General features: G+C 42.1%; 1 protein-coding gene across 10 annotated transcripts in view; it reads right to left on the bottom strand.

Annotated features, from left to right (window-relative positions):
- Positions 1-20,591, bottom strand: part of ptpdc1a (protein tyrosine phosphatase domain containing 1a) — a 179,691-nt gene that overhangs the window by 87,362 nt on the left and 71,738 nt on the right. For 3 of the 10 annotated variants that reach the window (XM_068051776.1, XM_068051779.1, XM_068051780.1), the window contains exon 3: positions 3,331-3,399. The exons of 6 other annotated variants lie outside the window; for them this stretch is intronic. The gene's annotated coding sequence lies outside the window, so the exon portion shown is untranslated. Of the gene's footprint in view, positions 1-3,330; positions 3,400-20,591 lie in introns of those variants that run through there. One more of the 10 variants, XM_068051782.1, reaches the window with a different exon arrangement.

Raw genomic sequence — 20,591 nt, 5'->3', positions numbered from 1 at the left:
ACAGCTCTGTACGAAAGCAAAAACATGAAAAAGTTAGACTAGCACATGGTTAAAAAATAAAGTAAATAATTAAAAAAAAATAAAAGACAAAAAAATGCAGCTCATGGTCTGAAATTATTGAACTCAAAATTGAGTCCAGAAGGCTGTAAAGTGCCTAACTGGAAGATGAGGTGCTATTCCTCGAGCAGGCAGAGGACAAAAATGTGGGCATTGGAACAAGGTGGAGAATTAAAATGGCAAGCAACCGGAAGCTCAGAATCATGCTTACGAACTGAGTGGAGGTGTTCCGCAAAGCAGTCACCCAATGTACAGGAGACTGCACTGTGAGTAGTGAATACAGTATACTAAATTGAAAGTAGTACAAGTAAACCACTGCTTTACCTGGAAGGAGTGTTTGGGTCCTTGGATGGTGAGAAGAGGGGAGCTTAAAAAGGGTAAGTATTACATTGCAATTGCATGGGAAGATGCCGTGGGAAAGGGAAGAGGTGTCGGGGATGATGGAGGAGTGGACCAGGGTGTCACAGAGGGAACGGTCCCTTTTAATGCTGCCAGTGGAGGGGAAGACGTGTTTGGTGGTGGCATCATGCTGGAGGTGGCGGAAATGACGGAGGATGATCCTTTGGATGTGGAAGCTGGTGGGGTGGAAAGTGAGGACAAGGGGAACCCTGTTGCAGTTCTGGGAGGGAGAAGGGGTGAGGGCAGAAGTGAGGGAAATGGATTGGGCATGGGTCGAGAGCCCTGTCAAGCACAGTGCGGGGGCTTCCTCAGTTGAGGAAAAAAGGAACTGATGTGTCTGAGACGGAGAAACTGGGAGAATGGAATGGAATCCTTACAGGAGGCAGCGTGTGAGGAAGTGTAGAAGTCGAGGAAGGGAAAGAAAGGAAGTGCTGGAGATGGACCATATGAAGGTGAGAAAAGGGTGAAAATTAGAAGCAAAGTTGATTAAGTTTTCTAGTTCGGGGTGAGAGCAGGAAGTGGTACTGATACAATCATCAATGTACTGGACAGTTGGGCAAGAGAGCGTGTGTAGGACTGAAACAAGGAATGCTCAACATATCCCACAAAAAGACAGGCATAGCTAGGACCTACCTATGATGATTGTGTGGCTGTCACTAGGAATTTTTCCAGGCAAGGTTGACGGATAGTCTGTTTGGGTAGTGTTACAACTGAGGTGGGAGCAATGCACCGTCAATTCAGTCTCATCACTCCACAGGTTGCACAACATTAAAGTTTTCCCACCCAACTGGAAAACAGCGAAATTAAACCCTCTAGTCACCCCCAGAATGAAACAGACCAAACCAGGTATCTTCAGACAACAAATTAACTATTAAAAAACTAAATCTTAAATACTATTAAGATAAAACTATGTCTAAAGACCTTATAACTTATTTTAACCTAAATCCCCCATTCTCACACATTCAAAAATCAGTTAACCGGTTTCTTTTTTTTTTAAATCATGCTTTTAAAAATTAGCTGCTTAAGAATAAAATCTTTGTGGGTTACGTTCCCGATGAATGAGGTATCCTAGTATGAAAAAAATCAAATGCCTCTCAAAGTCTTCACATGGATTTGATGAAACGGTTCTTCGGTAGACAGGCATTCAAAACACTTTGGCTGCAACAGGCATCAAGACCACTGGCGAATTCCAGAAAATACAATCAGTGAAGAGAGATTTAATCTTGAAGCAAATAATTCCTTGCTTCAGCAATACAAATGGTCTCTTCAAAATAAAAGGCTTTTTTTTTTCCTCCTTAGGCAATTAACTTGGCCTGTAACTCCTTGTAGAATTTCTGCTTAGAAAATCGACAGCTCTTTTCTTCAGCAGCACGCCTCGCTGGTGACTGGTTCAGACAGTTTTTTTTCCAGTTTCACAGAGTCCGATCAAAATATTATCCCATGTGACTTCGCTCTCTCCTGCTGTGGCCTAGGTAACAAAATGCAGCTGGGACACTGCCTCAGAAATCCAAAAGCTTCTCTCCCTGTCTTGAAGGCACATTGTTTCAAACAGAGTCTTAAAGGCACACCGTTTTAATCAGAGGAGAAAATAAATATGGTTCCATGACAATAGGCATTCAAATAAATTCAACTGTAGAAGGCTACACGTAGGTCTTCCATCAGGTGTTTATCAACAGGTGTCAGTTCTCACATGCATTCAATGCAAAAGTCCTTTTTTTAAAAAAAGATGCAAGGTTTCTGCAAACATTCAGGATGTCTTCAAAATTACAGGAGGCAACAGTACCACTTGATACGTGCTTTCGCTTTTCTAGAGCGGGAATTCTTTAAAGAAAGGTAATAGCTTTCTGTTTTTCCTTCTGAACTCCTAGCAGGTCCATGTCAAATTCCAATTGCCTGCTTGAGTCCAAACACACTGGCTTTTAAATTCAAAAATGAAAGTACTTTTCCAAGCAAGTCTCATGCTAAGTCATAAATTCTCTCGTCATAACAAAGGATAGCTCTTAGGTCAAAACCCCCTGTGGTTTCCTTGAAATCACTTGGTTTCCAGTATTTATTTACTCGTCAAAACCAGGAACCTCTTGTTGACCTTAGATGCTTTTTTAAAAAAGCATCTATTAAGTACAGCTATCTCCAGATGTTTCAATGTCCAAGAAATCTTTTTATTTAAGTTTTTAAAAATATAGATTCAAGTTTTAACAAAAAATGTGGACCATCGTAACAGTCATAGTCATTTACAGCACAGAAGGCCGCCATTCGGCCCATCGAGACCATGCTGGCTCTCCACGGAGCTCTGTACTCAGTCCCACTCCCCAGCTCGAACCCCACAGCCCTGCAAGTCTATTTCTCTCAGGTGGCCATCTAACTTCCTCTTGAGGTCACTGATCGGTAGGCAGGGTAGATGCAAGTAAGATGTTTCCTCTGATTAGGGAGTCTAGAACTACGGGACACAATTTCAAAATAAGGGGAAAGCCACTTAAGACAAAGATGAGGAGAAATTTCTTTATTCAGATGGTTGTGAATCTTTGGAATTCTCTACCCCAGAGGACTGTGGAAGCTCAGCCATCGAGTATGTTTGAAGTAGAGACTTACAGATTTCTAAATAACAATGATATAAAGGGATGTGGGGATAGTGTGGGAAAAAGGCATTGAAGTGGATGATCATATTGAATGGCGGAGCAGGCTCAATGGCCTATTCCTGTTCCTATGTCTCCGCTTCCAACACCCTCGCGGGCAGTGAGTTCGAGGTCATTACCACCAGCTGTGTAAAAAAGTGCTTCCTCATATTCCCCCTGCATCTCTTGCCCAAAACTTTCAAGCTGTGTCCCCTAGTCCTTGTACCATTTGTTAATGGGAGTTTTTCCTTGTCTAACTTACCCAAGCCTGTCGCAATCTTGTATAAGTGGTGACCCTTTCAAAAGTTAGTTCCTCTTAATTGGCAACCTCCTATTTGGATCAAAAACAGGATATAACAAGTTATTCCAGGGTATAATAGAACTTTTGTAGTACCTGGTTCTTATTTAATAGACAATCCACCCGTTGATGCAGAGCTAGATACGTAGGGAAAGCAGCTACCACTTTTGGCCGACTTGCTAAACGCGCATGGAATAACACCAAGCTGACCCTTAGGACCAAGCTCATGGTTTATAAGCCTGTGTTCTCAGCACTTTGCTGTATGGCTTATGGCTGTGAAACATGGGTGACTTACAGCTACCAGGAAAAGCAGCTCAAAGAAGGGTCACTGACCCGAAACGTTAACTCTGCTTCTCTTTTCACAGATGCTGCCAGACCTGCTGAGTGGTTCCAGCATTTCTTGTTTTTATTTCAGATTTTCAGCATCCGCAGTATTTTGCTTTTATTATTTCAATAATTTCCATCTTCATTCACTGCTGCACATTATGGGTTTATCCTGCAGGACAAAAATCACAAATGTGGTAGTCCTCTCAAAGGCAGAGCTCCCAAGTGTGTTGGTACTAATCAGACAAAGACGACTTCGGTGGATCAGACACGTCCGCAGAATGGAAGACTGTCGCATACCCAAAGACCTTCAGTATGTTGAGGTAGCTGGGCTAGACGACCAGTGGGGCGCCCCAAAGCTCTGCTTCTAGGATGCTTGCAAGCGTGACATGAAGGCCCTAAATGTCACCTATTGTACTTGGGAGTCACTAGATGGCTAAAGAGGGAAATGGCAACACATCCTGTGGACTGGTGTGCACTACCATGATGACCAGTTGCTACAGCAGCTTGGCAACAGGCACCGTCAAAAACAACTCTCAGTGTCACTTGGCAGCTTCATATGTGGCACTTGTGGCAGAACCTGCCTCTCAAGAACTGGCCTTCACAACCATCTGCAACGCTGCACCAAGAGCAGACACCCCACTTAAATGGATTGTTTGCTGCATGTCCATCATTTTTCGTAGATGGAAGTATGCCAACATTTACCATAGGTGGATTCCTTCTTAAGCATCCTCCTAAACTCATGGCTGTTATTAGAGTAATGGGAAACAAACAAAATTGAAATGTGGGAGTTCGGCCAGGAGTTTGAACAATTAATGAGCGTAGAGGAGCTGTAAATGGCCCACAGTTTCTTGATAGTTTGAGCTGCTGCCCTGGCTGACCCCTTCTTCACCAAAAACAAACAATGCTCTGCATTGAAACATAAAACTCCAAATAAGGGCACATAATTCAACTTGAAAACCTGGTGCTCAATGAAGGATGTATAAAGCATCTCCAGTAGTACTTAAATGGCATCCTCGAGTAAAGCCACACGTAGGTGTGAAAGGTTAAATATTACTAAGAATACAATTTTTCACATTTCAAACACTCAACAATTCCTGCAGTTTTTCAGTTTACCTTCAAGACAAACCCCCAAATTTTCAGATGCTTTCGTTGAAATATTGATAGCTTCATTGAAGGTGTAAGTTGCAATTGGATTTGCTGAGACTTCACCATAATTTGAAGCTAATCAAGTGCTGAGTTAAACGTTAGTTTCAGTAGCTATGGCGACAACCAAAATGTAAAATCTCACTTCTCCAAATGATTCCATGGAAAAGCAATTGCATTTAAACTCCCCAATCAGCATATTGATAGAAATGTATAAATGGATAGCACAGCAGGGAAAATGCTGTCATTAAACTGCAACAGTTGTTTACAATCCATTTCATTCTATCTGCCATTATACAGTTCTTAAGGTTTGATCAAGCCACAAGTTACAAAAGACAATTATCTTTATTTCACATCGGGCAAATACAGGAAATTAATTCAGCTCAATAAAATGACAGTCTCTATCAATAAATGAAGGAAACTCAATTATTTTGCCTTGTAAATTGCACACATTATGCTTAAGCAAATAGCAGAGGATTACTCAGCTTAGTACTGGTTCTAATAAAAACTTCAGCTGTACTGCATGTGAAAATCGAAACAATGAGCATATTCCCGCATGACCTTCCCCATGTATACAGCAGACAGTAGCCTTCGTGATCTTTTTAATCCAATTGCCTAAAGAGTATGTATTTTTCCCACAAAAAAAAAGAGGGAAGGATGGTGTAAGGGGACACAAACCCCGAAAATTCCAACCACTGTTGCTGAATCACCTCTGGTGATGAACTGAGACACCTAAATGGAAGTTGAAATTATTCAAGGTAACCATTCAAACAGGCAAAAAAGAGTCAGCAATACGTGGCAGATAAGACAGGTCACAATTCAAAGTACAAGTAAGTTTATATATTTTCTGTATTTATCGACTAGATTTGTTGGTCACTTTAGATGTATTACTGTAGACTTGTGTATTTTTGGATGAGGTAGAAATTACACTTTCTAGATATGGCTAGAAATTGATCTGCAAGGTAAACCAAGCCCACTGATGAAACTGCACACGGCACTCATGACATTAGTTTCTTCTTCCTAAAAAACCAAAATTTTCATTAAAATGGAAAATTCATATGTCAAATGGCCTAGACAGCCACTACTAAATTCAACAGTGTGGAAACACAGGGACCAGAACAAGCTGCTAATTTAAAATATATAATTAAATTCAAAGATAAAAGTGGAAGAGAATGTAGGGATGAGGGAAAGTTAGTGGAGTGGCAAATAAGTGGGAGAAAGGAGCAAGAAAAGACAAAAGGAAGGAGGAAAAGGAATAGGAGAATGGAGGGGGAGCACAGAGCAGGGCTCAGAAAATGGGGGCCAGAGCAAACAATAGGGAAGAGTGCAGGGGAGAGGGAAGGAGACAAAAAGCAGGAGAGATCAAGGCAGGACAAGGAGAGAAAAACAGCAATGGGAACCCAGCTCCAAAAGCAGTTTCCAAGCACTGTACTGAAACTTGAAGATAAGCCCTTGAATGCAATTAGTCTATTTTGGATATTGGGGAACTTCACCCAAAAATTTATCAAATGAAAGGTTGCAATGGTGGAGAATCAGCATTTTCGTGATCTGTCAGACAGGAAACATTGGTTGTGCACTGTGTAGGGCCCTACCCAACACAGAGTCAAATTTTACAAATTTTAGAGTCATGACATTTTAAGAATCATGAATTTCATGATTTCACATATTTAAATCATAAATTTCACAGTGTTACAGAAAACCATGGAAATCATTTATTTAAAACAAAATTAGACAAAGGAGATTTCTGGTTTCAAATGGCATTTATTGTATACTCAAGAACTATTGGAAAAAGCTGACTAAACAGGTCACATCCTTTACTCACCAAAGTCAGTGGTTGAGCGTGAGCACAGAGCAACCTGCAAAACCTGCAACTGTCTTTCTTCATTCTCTGTCCTATGAACACCTGTCCCTGTTGAGACACAGCTCTCTCTGCGTCCACAGTTTGTTGGAATTGTCCTGTCAGTTTATTTGTACTTGGTAAACAACCACCATTTTTCACATTACATTGAATTAAAACCCACAGCTTCCGGTGATCAAGTTTTTCCAATGGTATATTGGTGCTCACAAGTCCCATGTCAACCAACTCACGATTTTCTGAGCTCTCTGTCATCGTCCTAAAAAGAGATGACATTGTTTCTTGATTTTTTGTGTGGTCATTTTCCAGCATCGCAGTGTCAGATGCTCTCTTTCTGCTGTGATGCCTTTCAGACTCTAAGTGGCACTGAACCGGTGCCCACATGTGACGCAACAAAACTTTGTAGCTTGTAAAAAAAAAACCGCCATCAACATGCAGAATCTGGCTTCCAAATGTTTTCACTCGATGTGCTGCAGTAATGGTTGCGGCTGTTTTTGATTTGCTTATTCTGGCATTCTCACATGTCTGCTACTCTCGAAACTGCACTGGAAGCCCTCCCTCATTTACCAACCAGCCAGTTGAGCCTTGTGTCAATCAGTAAAATGCATGATGTTCACAACATACCCAGCAATCAGCACGTTCAGCCTCGTGTCAATCAGTAAAATATGCAAAGTTCACAAAATGACCAATTACACGTAGGACCCGAGATTTCACGGTGCGCGTTGCATTTTTTTTTTTATGGCCATGAAATTTGGTAAGACTTTAACTATGCAACATCAACAATGGTAGAAGGGGTATTGCAGTGTCTGCAAATAAATTGCAAGACGCATATGGCAGCTTTTCCCCATATTTACTGAGTAAAATGCAGTCCCATTGTAAATTGGGAGTTAGGAATAGTGTCTTTATCACACGCAAGAGACTAAAGTTACTGTGATGCTCAATATAATTAAGTTTGATGAGAGTTACCACTCTCAAAGAATTTGCTTGCGAGACAAATGAAATAATTTTGTACATGATATTTCTTTTTTCTGCCAAAGCTCTACAGAATTGAAGTCAGATTCACTCAAAAAGGGATTTACCTTTTTCTGTTACACAGCGTCAACACTAGATATGTTATGATTGATACCACAGCGTCAGTTAAACAGCTCCAGGAGCACGGAGCTATCCACATCTGTTCTAACGACATAAATCCTAATCACTCCCAGTGCCTAATGACTGAGGGCATGAGGAGGAATAAGAGAGAAATAAATCAGAGCTCATGTGCATCCATTTAAGACGGAGTCGAGAAGAAATTTTTTCCCTCAGAGGATTAAATGTCTTTGGAACTCTTCCCCAGAGAGTGGTGGAGGCAGGCTCATTGAATATTTTTAAGACAGAGGTAGATAAATTCTTGACTAACAAGTGAGTCAAAGGGTATTGGGGGAAGCGGGAAAGTAGAGTCGAGGCCACAATCAGATCAGCCACGATCTTAAGTGGCGGAGCAGGCTTGGAGGGGCCAAATGGTCTACACCTGCTCCTAATTCATATGTTCATATGTGCAGCAGGGAGCATGGCATGGTGGTCAAGGGAAAAAAAAAAGAGATAGAAAGCAGCAGGGGCAGCTGAAGGAATGGTCCCGAGAATAGCAAAGAAGTCAAAGTGCTCCGCACACTTGTTGGAAAGATGGGTGGAGGGGAATGAACAGGATGGGCCACAGTAAATATTTTATTGAAAACAAGGGCATCAAATGTGGAAGGACAGGGAGTGGTTGAGCAGAAAAGCAGCTGCAGAAATATCATGGCAAATGGAGGGCCAAAGTTTTGTCATTTGGCAGCTTGAAGTTGCAATTTGAAGGTGATGCACAAAGAAGAGTTGTGGGTGGTGGAGAATAGAGGGAAATAAGTGAAGATGGCTTAGTCTGTGATCAGACCATGGAAGCAGAGATGGTCTGGCCAGGGGATGGTTGTAAATATGGCTGGAGGTTAATTTGAAGGAAAAGATTAGATCAGAGGAGCACTGAAACCAGAGGAGAGGGATAAAGGCAAGTTGAAATGGAAATTGAAATGGAAATTGAAATCCCAGAGGATGAATTGTTGCTCAGTGCCGAGGAAGGACAAAAATAGCAAGGAATAAACAAAAGGTTGGGCCTCGAGGAAGCAATTGCAAATAAGGATTTTAAAGAAGTGGGGAGTTAAAGTATGAAGGAAGAACATCCTTTTAGCTCAAATATTCTTGCAATCTTCCGCTTACTGCTCTGCCATTATACATGTGGAAAGTGGAAAAGGTTCCATTAGTCATACCCACCAGAGTTACCACCTAAAGCTGGCAAAGTTTGTGAAGCAACTGGGCCAATTAGTGCCAGCCCATGGGCATTCAGGCCCAGACCTCTGGCGAACTAAACATTGTGCTGCAGCTTTCTGGTTGCTAGAAGGTGGGAAATTGGCTGGCTCACACACTGATCTGGTTGGGGTGGAGGCTAAGCAATCCCAAGGCCTCCTCAAGCGGGTCAGCGATAGACTGAGTTTCTTTTTAAAAGGCAATCTGCCCCTCACCAAAAAAAAATTGTTTCCTGAGCTGATTTTTGAATAGTCACCAACAGTCCCCATTAAAGACTGCTGTTCAAGCCACTCTATGTCCACAGGTCCCTGAAGGTGGCAGGACAGGTAGATAAAGTGAAGGTGGCGTATGGAATGCTTTCCTTTATTGTCCAAGGATAGAATACAAAAGCAAAGATGTAATGCTGTATAAAACACTTTTTAGGCCACAGTTGGAGTATTGCATACAGTTCTGGTCACCACATTACAGAAAGGACATAATTGCTCTGGAGAGAGTACAGAGGAGATTTACAAGAATGTTTCCAGGGCTCGAAAGTTGCAGCTATGAGGAAAGATTGGATAGGCTAGGGTCGTTTTCCTTAGAACAGAGGAGACTGAGGGGTGACTTCATAGAGGTTGTACAAAATTATGAGGGGTCTAGATAAAGCAGACAGGAAGGACTGGTTTCCCCTAGCAGAGAGGTCAATTACCAGGGGGCACAGATTTAAGGTGATTGGTAGAAGGGTTAGAGGGGACATGAGGAAAATCTTTTTCACCCAGAGGGTGGTGAGTGTCTGGAATTCACTGCCCAGATTGGTGGTGGAGGCAGAAACCCTCAACTCATTTAAAAAAAGGTACCTGGACATGCAACTGAAGTGCTGTAACCTGCAAGGCTATGGACCAGGTTCTGGAAGGTGGGATTAGATTGGACGGCTAGTTTTTTTTCAGCCGGCGCAAACACAATGGGCTGAATAGTCTCCTTCTGTGCTTGGGACAAATGGGCAGAGCATTCATCATTTTTAAACTGGCCAGCGTAGGACACCAATTCACGTGCTTAAGCAGCTTCCCACCCGTTTCAGGCAAGCCAGCTACTTGCGGCTTTCCAGACTGGCCTTACACATGAAATGAGTTCCCAAGGTGCCCCACCCAATTGTCCAATTGTTGGCCGGCCATTTATCAGGTGAGAAGTGGGGAAGTGGCATTGCGAAATCATGTTGGAAAATATCTTAACTGCAACAACAAATTGATATGAACATGAGTATGAACCAGAATGAATATGTCTTCCTTTTTCTTCAACCGAGGATTCCCCCACCCCCCAGTTGTTGACAGGGCCCTCAATCATGTCCTGCACCTCTACCCTCACCCCTTTCCCTCCCTCCCAGAACCGCGACAGAGTTGCCCTTGTCCTCACTTTCCACCCCATCAGCCTCCATATCCAAAGGATCATACTCCGCCATTTCCGCCACCTCCAGCATGATGCCACTATCAAACGCATCTTCCCCTCCCTTCCAGTCAGCATTCCGAAGGGATCGTTCCCTCTGCGAGACCCTAGTCCACTCCTCCATTACCCCCACCATCTCACCCCCTTCCCACAGCACCTTCCACTGTAATACCTGCCCATTTACCTCCTCTCTCCTCACTATCCAAGGCCCCAAACACTATCAGGTGAAGCAGCGATTTATTTGTACTACTTTCAATATAGTATACTGTATTCGCTGCTCACAATGTGGTCTCCTCTACATTGGGGAGATCAAACGCAGACTGGGTGACCACTTTGCGGAACACCTCCGCGCAGTCTGAAAGCATGACCCCAAGCTTCTGGTTGCTGGCCGTTTCAACACACCCCCCTGCTCTCATGCTCACATCTCTGTCCTGGGATTGCTGCAGTGTTCCAGTGAACATTAACGCAAGCTCGAGGAACAGCATCTCATTTACCGATTAGGCACGCTACAGCCTGCCGGACTAAATATTGAGTTCAATAATTTCAGAGGATGATGGGCCCCCCCATTTTACTTTTATTTTTAGTTATTTTTTCTTTTTTGTGTTTATCTTATTTTAGTTTGCTCAGTTTGTTTATATTGTGCCTACCCACTGTTTTTTCATGTTTGTGCTTGTGGCTGTTCAATTTTCAGTCCATTAACACCCTATCTGTACTAATGCTTTGTCTTTCAACACACCATTAACATATTGTTTCCCTTTGCTCCATGACCTTCTGGTCAGCTATTCTGTGACCATGTCCTATGTCCTTTGTTATCTCTTGCCACACCCCCACTTTACTTGCTTAAAATCTTTTACATTTCTTCTATCTGCCAGTTCTGAAAAAGGGTCATTGACCTGAAATGATAACTTTGCTTCTCTCTCCACAGATGCTGCCAGACCTGCTGAGTTATTCCAGCACTTTGTTTTTATTTCAGATTTCCAGCATCCACAGTATTTTGCTCTTATAATATGAACAGCACCTTGATCTAATTAAATGGCTCAGTTCTAATGGATGGATTTTCTGATTCAATCTCAGATCTTTGATATAAATTAGTTTCTATGGAAATGGAATGCAGATCGATTTTAATACAGACAAGTGTGAGGTGATAGATTTTAGCAGAAGGGATAGGGTGAGGCAATACAGATCTAATGTCGCAGCTCTAAAGAATTCGCAGGAACAAAGAGACCTAAGGGTTCATGTGCATCGATCTTTGAAGGTGGCAGGACATATTGAGGGAGTGGTTAGCAAAGCATATGGGATCTTGGACTTCATAAATAGAAGCATAGGGCTGGATTTTATGCCAGGCGGACAGGAGCTGGCCGACGTAAAAGTCGGTGGCGAACCCGCTTCCGCCCAGCCCGGGGATCCATCTCGCATTTTACGGGCCCCCGAGCTATAATTGGTCTGAGGTGGGACTTCCACCCGCTTGAGGGAGGAAGTCCTGCCTCATTGAGCTGCCAGCCAATCATCGGGCTGGCAGCTCTTAGTCCCAGCAGCACCACCAGGAGCTGTGGCCACTGCTGGGACTGCAGCCCAACCGAGGACCTGGAGCCAGAACTGCAGCTAAGTTAGGGTTGCCTCGCTGGGGAAATCTGTCACGCCGCGGCAAGTGTGGTCGTTTGGGTGGAAGGGGGGCTTCTCAGGCCCTGGGGGTGGTTGGGCAAGTGGGGGTGGCCCTCAATCGGGCACCCTGTGCCCATTTGTCAGGGTCCAGCAGAAGTCTGCCAGACACCTGCTCGCCACGGGTAAAATCCCCGTGGAGACGGGCGAAGGCCATTAAGTGGCTACTTAAGGGCCTTGGTTGACCTGGGGCGGGTGGCCCATTTCTCACCCCCCCCTCACCCCCCGGCTCACATTAAGCAGGGTGGAAGCAGGAGCAGGTCAGTAAGACCTCCCGGAGCTTCCTGCTCAATTTTCGCCACATCCCCGCCACCATCCGGCTCGCTGGGGTGGCGTAAAAGTCCGGCCATAGAGTACAAAACAGTGAAGCTATGCTGAACCTTTATAAAGCTCTGGTTAGGCCCCAGAGTATTGCACCCAGTTCTGATCACAACAGTTAAGGAAGGATGTGAAGGTCCTTGAGAGGGTGCAGAGGAGATTTACCAGAATGGTTTCAGGAATGGGGGATTTTAGTTACAAGGTTAGATTGGAAAAGCTGGGGTTATTCTCCCTAGAGCAAAGGATATCGAGGGGAGATTCGATAGAGGTGTACAAGATTATTACAGGTTTACATAAGTTAGACAAGGAAAAACTGTTCCCATTAACTGATGGTACAAGGACTAGGGGACACAGATTGAAGGCTTTGGGCCAGAGATGCAGGGGAATGAGAGGAAGACCTTTCTTTTCCCCATAGTGTGCAGTAATGACCTGGAACCTGCTGCCCACAAGGGTGGTAGAATAATTTCAAAGGAAACTAGATGGGCATTTGAAGGAAATAAACTTGCAGGGCTACAGGGATCGATCAAGGGAGAGGGACTGGCTGGATTACTTTGCAGCGAGCCGCATGGACTCGATGGGCCGAATCGCCTCCTTCTATGCCTTAAATGCTTCTGACTATGAAAATAGCATCACAAATAACTATGTATTTATTACACTTGCATAGAATTCAAGCAGAAAATACCAACACTGAAAAGGTTTTAGGAAATTTACAGTTTTGAAATGTCATCTGTCACAAACTAGTAAAAGCTACGGAGCATCTCTTTGGGGTGTGTAACCACAGCAGAAAAACTGTGGAAGTTAGCCGCAAATGTACATATTATTTATACCACCATTTGTTTTAATCACTTTTTCCCCAATGAGAGCAAAACTATAATAATTTCTAATTTATAAACAGATATTAAATTTTCAAAGGCATTTGCTGCAAGCTGACATTTTTGATTGCACTGTATTAGCAATTCAATAAAATACAGGAAATTCACTAATTTACTGCATGCTTTCAATATTAGTTAGTTGCAGTATCAACCGATGCCTGGTAAAGCATATAAAGCAGTTGACAAAATCTTCACTTTTTCAAGAAAAGGCTTACTGAACAATTTTCATTTTCTACCATCTTCAGTATCTGATGACCTATACCTGCTATGGAATTTCCATGAGAAAATCTACATCTCAGAACTTCAATACATTTCAGCTTTAAAAAATTAAATTGTAAGACAGTAGAACCTATCACATGGACGTTGCATTGTTCTGCAATCTAAGAGTTAATATAACTAACCAGATTTTACCAGTAATTTATATAATAAATGGAAATTCTAATGTCATCTGTTCGTAACAAAATCCAACAGAATACTGTCGATACAATATCTTGCCCATCACCTCTGCATCTATTTGAATAGAATACATTTGTACTCCATTGGTACAGATTTTTTTAAACTTGCGTTGAAGCAGTATGCCTGCACTAATAGAATGCTTGATAAATACCAATGACCAACACATCTTGCTGTACCTGTTTTCCAGACAAATGAGTAGCCACAGAGTAACTGAGAGTTGGTGTGTTGCCTAACAACTGTAAGTAATAAGACATGCAACAGTAAACCCAGAGCAGAAACCTGATGATTTCGCACCATGTTAGAAAAAAGAAAACATTTTAAATTATTGCACCTATATCATAAAAAGGAATTATCAAACTAAGTAATCACTGATATATACAGCAACATCTTTGTCTTCAATGTTTTAATTCAAGTTAATTTCTCCCATTATGCATGAATAGAATTCTCTATATAGTAGTAAAAAAAAATACAATTGGCATTTAACAGACATGTGACCGGAGTAACTTCGGCAAATAGCATCCCAAATGATGTAGTGAATTTGCAACACAATGCAGCTTGTGATTTTCAAACAGAAAACTGTACCCAAGAATAGTGATGCAGATTGTCATTTTTAAACTCAGGATTAACATTCAAAACAAGTATCACAGCAGAAAAGTGTAACATCAGTATGAAACAAGAGACAGATGACCCAAGTGCTGGGACATGTCCTCCAGGAATCTCTGGAGGGTGGGTGGAGGGGGGGGGGGGGGTGCAGGTAATTTAGTGCTGCACAACAATCCATCAAAACATTAATCAAGAATAATAAGCCTATAAATAACTAAAGATGAGCAACTAATCCTTTTTAGGCAAGGCTACGTGGATTCACTTCAACTCAGTACCTTGCTCTACGGCAGCGAGGCCTGGACAACGTATGCCAGCCAAGAGCGACGTCTCAATTCATTCCATCTTCGCTGCCTTCGGAGAATACTTGGCATCAGGTGGCAGGACTATATCTCCAACACAGAAGTCCTTGAAGCGGCCAACATCCCCAGCTTATACACACTACTGAGTCAGCGGCGCTTGAGATGGCTTGGCCATGTGAGCCGCATGGAAGATGGCAGGATCCCCAAAGACACATTGTACAGCGAGCTCGCCACTGGTATCAGACCCACCGGCCGTCCATGTCTCCGTTATAAAGACGTCTGCAAACGCGACATGAAATCGTGTGACATTGATCACAAGTCGTGGGAGTCAGTTGCCAGCATTCGCCAGAGCTGGCGGGCAGCCATAAAGACAGGGCTAAATTGTGGCAAGTCGAAGAGACTTAGTAGTTGGCAGGAAAAAAGACAGAGGCGCAAGGGGAGAGCCAACTGTGCAACAGCCCCAACAAACAAATTTCTCTGCAGCACCTGTGGAAGAGCCTGTCACTCCAGAATTGGCCTTTATAGCCACTCCAGGCGCTGCTTCACAAACCACTGACCACCTCCAGGCGCGTATCCATTGTCTCTCGAGATAAGGAGGCCCAAAAGAACTTGTAGAAGTGATTTATTTTAAGCTCAGAGTTTTCCAAATTTTCCAGTTCAAAGCAATTGGATACCAACACTGGCAATTCCATACCGAAATAGAGATGGGATTTGCAAACATCTCACTGATTCCATATCAAGGCAAATTATGCTGATGTTCCAATTCAGAGATTCTGAAATGCGATGTTCCAAATGTGAAACTTGGATTTTCTCAAGCCTATCAGACACCGTCTCATGACCCATTCTAGGAAATGAGGAATGGACTACAGTGTTGTATTAAATCAACATGTTTGTAAACACAAACTTTATCATTTTCAAAAGTTAAGATTTTGCTGAGGAAACATTCATAATTTGTTTACTTTACCTCTGGGAACATAGATTCCAACACATCTCATTGTCTGCTCAGATTCAAAAGTAAAACCTCTTTATACCAAAGTCTAGCTCCAATTTTCCAGCAGTGTATATTCAAATGACACTCAGCAATTCATTTTTTTCCTTTCAATGGTCTATAACATGTATTTTTTTTTTAAAGGACTGAAAATGTGCATGTTTCAAATTAGCAGAAAGAGGTCCACTTTTGGAGCCTTACATTATTAGTTATTTATCCCTTTAACTGCAATTCCATAAGCAGGAAAAGCTGTGTTTTATCCGAATACAGGTCCTAGTTAGTATTTTTACAGAGAGACTACTTCAAAACTGCCCCAAAGTCAGCTATTAACCTTCCTGCATCCTCCTTATTTAAATGTTCAGATATAGAGCTTGCCCCTTCTTATTGGACCAGGATTGAAGCTTTAAACTGTGGGAAATTGCTGGCTTGCCCTTTTCCCAAGTACAGTTTCCTTTATTCTTTATAGGCTTTTAACAGCCACCAGGACAGGGGCACTCACTAACTTTCAGCAAACTGCCATTATTCCAACCAGAACTTTGAGGTCTGCTCATCAAGCTACCAGACCACTTCCTTTCCCAAACCACACGCTTCCCGCTCTTTCTTCCCCAAATTATGATACTAACAAAAACAACAGCCTGCTTTTTATTGTTGACAGGAATAGTTTTTAAACATTTTAAAACACAATGACTTACAAAAGACAAAACCAAGCTCCTTACTTTCCAACTACATATTTATCAAAAGCGCCAGCGATCAAATACTTCTCTCTTTTGTTGTATACTTTGTAACTGATAGAATGTATCATTTTAAGTAGTTTAATTTGATTTACACCATCACAGTACAGTCTTAGAATTTTAAATGTTAGTTCACTAAAAAACATCCATGTGCACACCAGTATTGCAATGGATTCTTCGCACACTAAGAAAATTATATCCTTTTGCTAATGAACCTGAAGATTTCCAATATTTTGTTTCTATTTCAGATTTCCAATGTTTGCAGGTTTTTAAAAAGATTAAAATGACAAGATTAGATTTCCAATTCACAGTAGTCAAGCCAACTGTGCACTAATTGACACATGGGTAATTTATTCATCTAGTTCTCTTTACATACATAGATTTTCTCATTGAATTCAGACTGGTTTTAAAAATGAGTCAATATTATGAATCTCTGTGATCAGGAGAGGTGGCAAGAGAGGAAATGCATTAGGATTGAATTGAATCTTGCCAGACACCACAGCTGTGGCTTGCAAAGTGGAAATTATGTAATAAGTATCACTGTACAACAATTAAAACATGTACATTGGGTTTCCCTCTTGCTGTACCACGTTATGCCACTTAAAATGGACAACACATGTGGTTCCCAAAATCTTTGTATTGATGTATGTAGAAAAGCTAAGAGGAACATTTTACTTATGGTGATTATCCAGGAGGTTACAGAACCTATTTTTACTGCTTTCATTCAAAGTCCTTAAAAAAAATGTTGAAAAATGGAGGATGTGTGTTGACAAAACAGAAATAAGCAAATAGCAAGAAAATCAGAAAGGATAGGTAAAAGAAAAACAAAGAGTAAACCAAGCTACAGCTGCAATAGAATATGCAGCCATCTTGTTCATGTAATAGAACTTTACCTACTTAAATTGACTTTACAGGATACATTTTGTCTACGTTAGGATGATTGATGGGGCACCGTGACTGTATTGAGCTCTCTCAAGGGTTTGTTAAGAAATAGAATGATCAGTCACATCAAGAGAAACATACCTCTGGATGATAATAATAAAGCAACATTGATGATAGCCATGCCTACAACATTTAAACGCATTTATGTTGCAAATAACTATGCATTCACCTTATAAGCTGCCAGACTCAAATTTGATTTGCTCAACCTCCACCTGTAATGCCCTTGTTCCCAGCAAAACTTTACTCTCTCCCATGCCACTTGTCTGCCATGGTATTTCCTCCATCTTTATTTAAGTCCAAGTGCTGAAGACCACATCATGCATCACTGGGTCTCACTATTCCCTGCCAAAACCACCCACTACCCAAGGCAATACAAAGAATGAGCCAGTCTGAAAAGGCAGCTTCTGGAAGTAGGTGCATATGATGTCCAGAGGTGCTTTTAAAAACTTTTAAGAATTTGCATTTGATGGAATTCTCAGCTTAACCCAAAAATGGAGCACCGTAAACTATGTTAGAGTGAAACTGTGGTTGTTGAACCACACTTGTGGTCATGCTTCCAAGTGGAAACCTGAAAGAGACAAGAATTTTCAACTATCCAGAATTTGCATGACAGCTATAGAATATATAGGAATGTAGCTACTAACCCACCACAGAAATTCATTTAAATGCAAGCAGTGCCTGCAGAATACTGTACCCTCAATAAACGAGAGCTTTTTAGGCTTTGACACATCAGAAATCCCAGATACAAGAGCAGACATGATTTCAGCAACTACTCTGAATACCATGGAAACTGACAGACGCCTGGAATCAAACCATATGACATCACAAATGGCACATTTAGAGCACTTCAACTGAAAGAAGATTCACGCTTTAAAAAAAGGCTACAACTCACCGCTTTCCTCCTCCCCTCCACACCCTGCCAACTATTGCTCAATTCCAGCAAGCCCTCCCTTAATCCAGGCATGGACGTTTCCAATGCTCCAAAATGTCCTCTCCATTCCTGATGGATCTGTGGACCTCCCCACCCCAGACTTCCTTCCTGCCCCCAGCACCTAAAACAAATAGTTTAGTTTTTTTTTTAAAGTGGAAAACTGAATGTGTACCTTTGCACCAATTTTAATGTTTATTTTCCTAATTTTCTGAAGTTTGAAATTAAGTTTCATAGCAAACTATTAAGTTTTTTTTTTAAAACTTTGTAACCATCTTCAGCCAGAAATGCCGAATGGATGATACATCTCTGCCTGCTCCTGAGGTCCCTTCACAACCTTCTCGATCATTTCATGTGATATCCAGAAAAGATTATGGGTCGCAACAATATTCAAGCTGTAGCGCTGAAGACTTGTCCTCCAGAAGTGGTCACACCTCTGACCAAGCTGTTCCAGTACAGCTACAACACTGGCATCTACCCGGCAATGTGGAGAATTGCCCAGGTACGTCCTGTCCACAATAAAGCAGGACAAATCCAATCCAGCTAATTTTCACCCCATCAGTCTACTCTCAATTATCAAAGTGCTATCAAGCTGCACTTACCAATAACCTGCTCACTGATGCTCAATTAGGGTTTCACGAGCACCACCCAGCTCCAGACCTCATTACAGTCTTGGCCAAAGCATGGACAAAATAGATGAATTCCAGAGGTGAGTCGAGTGTGAGCGCCCTTGACATCAAGGCAGCATTTGACCAAGCGTGGCATCAAGGAGTTCCAGTAAAAGTGAAGTCAATGGGAATTAGGGAGAAAATTCTCCACTGCCCAGAGACATAGCTAGCACAAAGGATGGTTGTGGTTGTTGGAGGCCAATCATCTCAGTCCCAGGGCATCGCCACAGGATTTCCTTAGGGCAGTGTCCTAGGCCCAACCATCTCCATCAGAAAGTCAGAAGTGGAGATTTTCACTGATGATTGCATAGTGTCAGAACCATTCCTAACTCTTAAGATAATGAAGCAGTCCATGCTCACATGCAGCTAGACCTGATCCACATGCAGGCAGGAGCTGAAAACTGGCAAGTAACATTTGTGCCACACAAGTGCCAGGCAATGACCATCTCGAACAAGAGTATTAACCATCTCCCCTTGACATTTAATGGAATTACCATTGCTGAATCTCCCACCAGCAACATCCAGGGGGTCACCACTGACCAGAAACTTCAATGGACAAGCTGCATAAATATTGTGGCTACAAGAGCAGGTCAGAGGCTGGGTATTCAGTGGCAAATAACTCACCTCCCGACTCTCAAGCCTTTCCACCAACTACAAAGCGCAAGTCAGAAATGTGATGGAATACTCTCCACTTGCCTTGAGTGCAGCTCCAATAACACTCAAGAAGCTAGAGACCATTAAGGACAAATCAACCTGCTTGATTGGCACCCCATCCATCATCTTAACCATTCACTCCCTCTACTGCCTGCACAACGTGGCTAAAATGTGTACTGTCTAGAAGATGCACTGTAGCAACTTCCCAAGGCTCTTTAAACAGCACCTTCTAAACAGTGCCTTCTACTACCTGGACAAACAAGGGCAATAAGCACATTGCAACACCTGCAAGTTCTCCTCCAAATCGCAAACCATTCTGACTTGGAAATATATCATTCCTCCATCGGCACGGAGTCAAAATCTTGGAGCTCACTCCGCAACAGCACTGTTGGTGTACCTGCACCACATGGACTACAGCAGTGCAAAGCGGCAGCTAATCACCATCTTCTCAAGGGCAATTCGGAAAGGGAAACAAATGCTGGCCTTGCCAACAATGCCCACATCCCAAGAACGAATGAAAAGAATGGTGCTAGACAGAGAATTACAGATAGAGAAATATAATTATTAAAACAGCTATGTTTATTTATAAATATAAACAAAGCATTGTTCAGGTATTCTAATCAGGAGAAAAATAGAAAGTATAATGAGGTGAAGGGAGAGAAGGAGAGCTAAAAGGTAGTATGAAAACATTCTATCACATAATAGAAGGGCCTTTAGGAGTATGAAAGTGTAAAAGGATACTTAAAAAAGAGGGTAGGACTACTTGGAAATCAAGGGCAGAATCCAAATGTGCAAGATGATGATATGGTGGAAATATTAAGTAAATATAAAAAGCTGGTATCAGTGATCAAGCAGTCAGATTGTCACAAAATCCCAAATATTTCAGAAATCTATCTTACGACCACGTGGTGTGACGTGGGTGGTTCCCACTGTTCAACTCCCCACCTGACCGCAAGTGTATTAAGTGTATTTGTATTGCACTTTAGCCCTTTGATGTTCTATTTTTCAAATAAACAGATAGCAAAAGGTTTTGTAGGTTTAAAAACA

This window comes from Heterodontus francisci, chromosome 19 (assembly GCF_036365525.1).
Source record: "Heterodontus francisci isolate sHetFra1 chromosome 19, sHetFra1.hap1, whole genome shotgun sequence".
Classification (NCBI taxonomy): domain Eukaryota; kingdom Metazoa; phylum Chordata; class Chondrichthyes; order Heterodontiformes; family Heterodontidae; genus Heterodontus; species Heterodontus francisci.
Note: the sequence above shows the minus strand (reverse complement) of the source record. Positions and strands in the feature narration are given on the sequence as shown.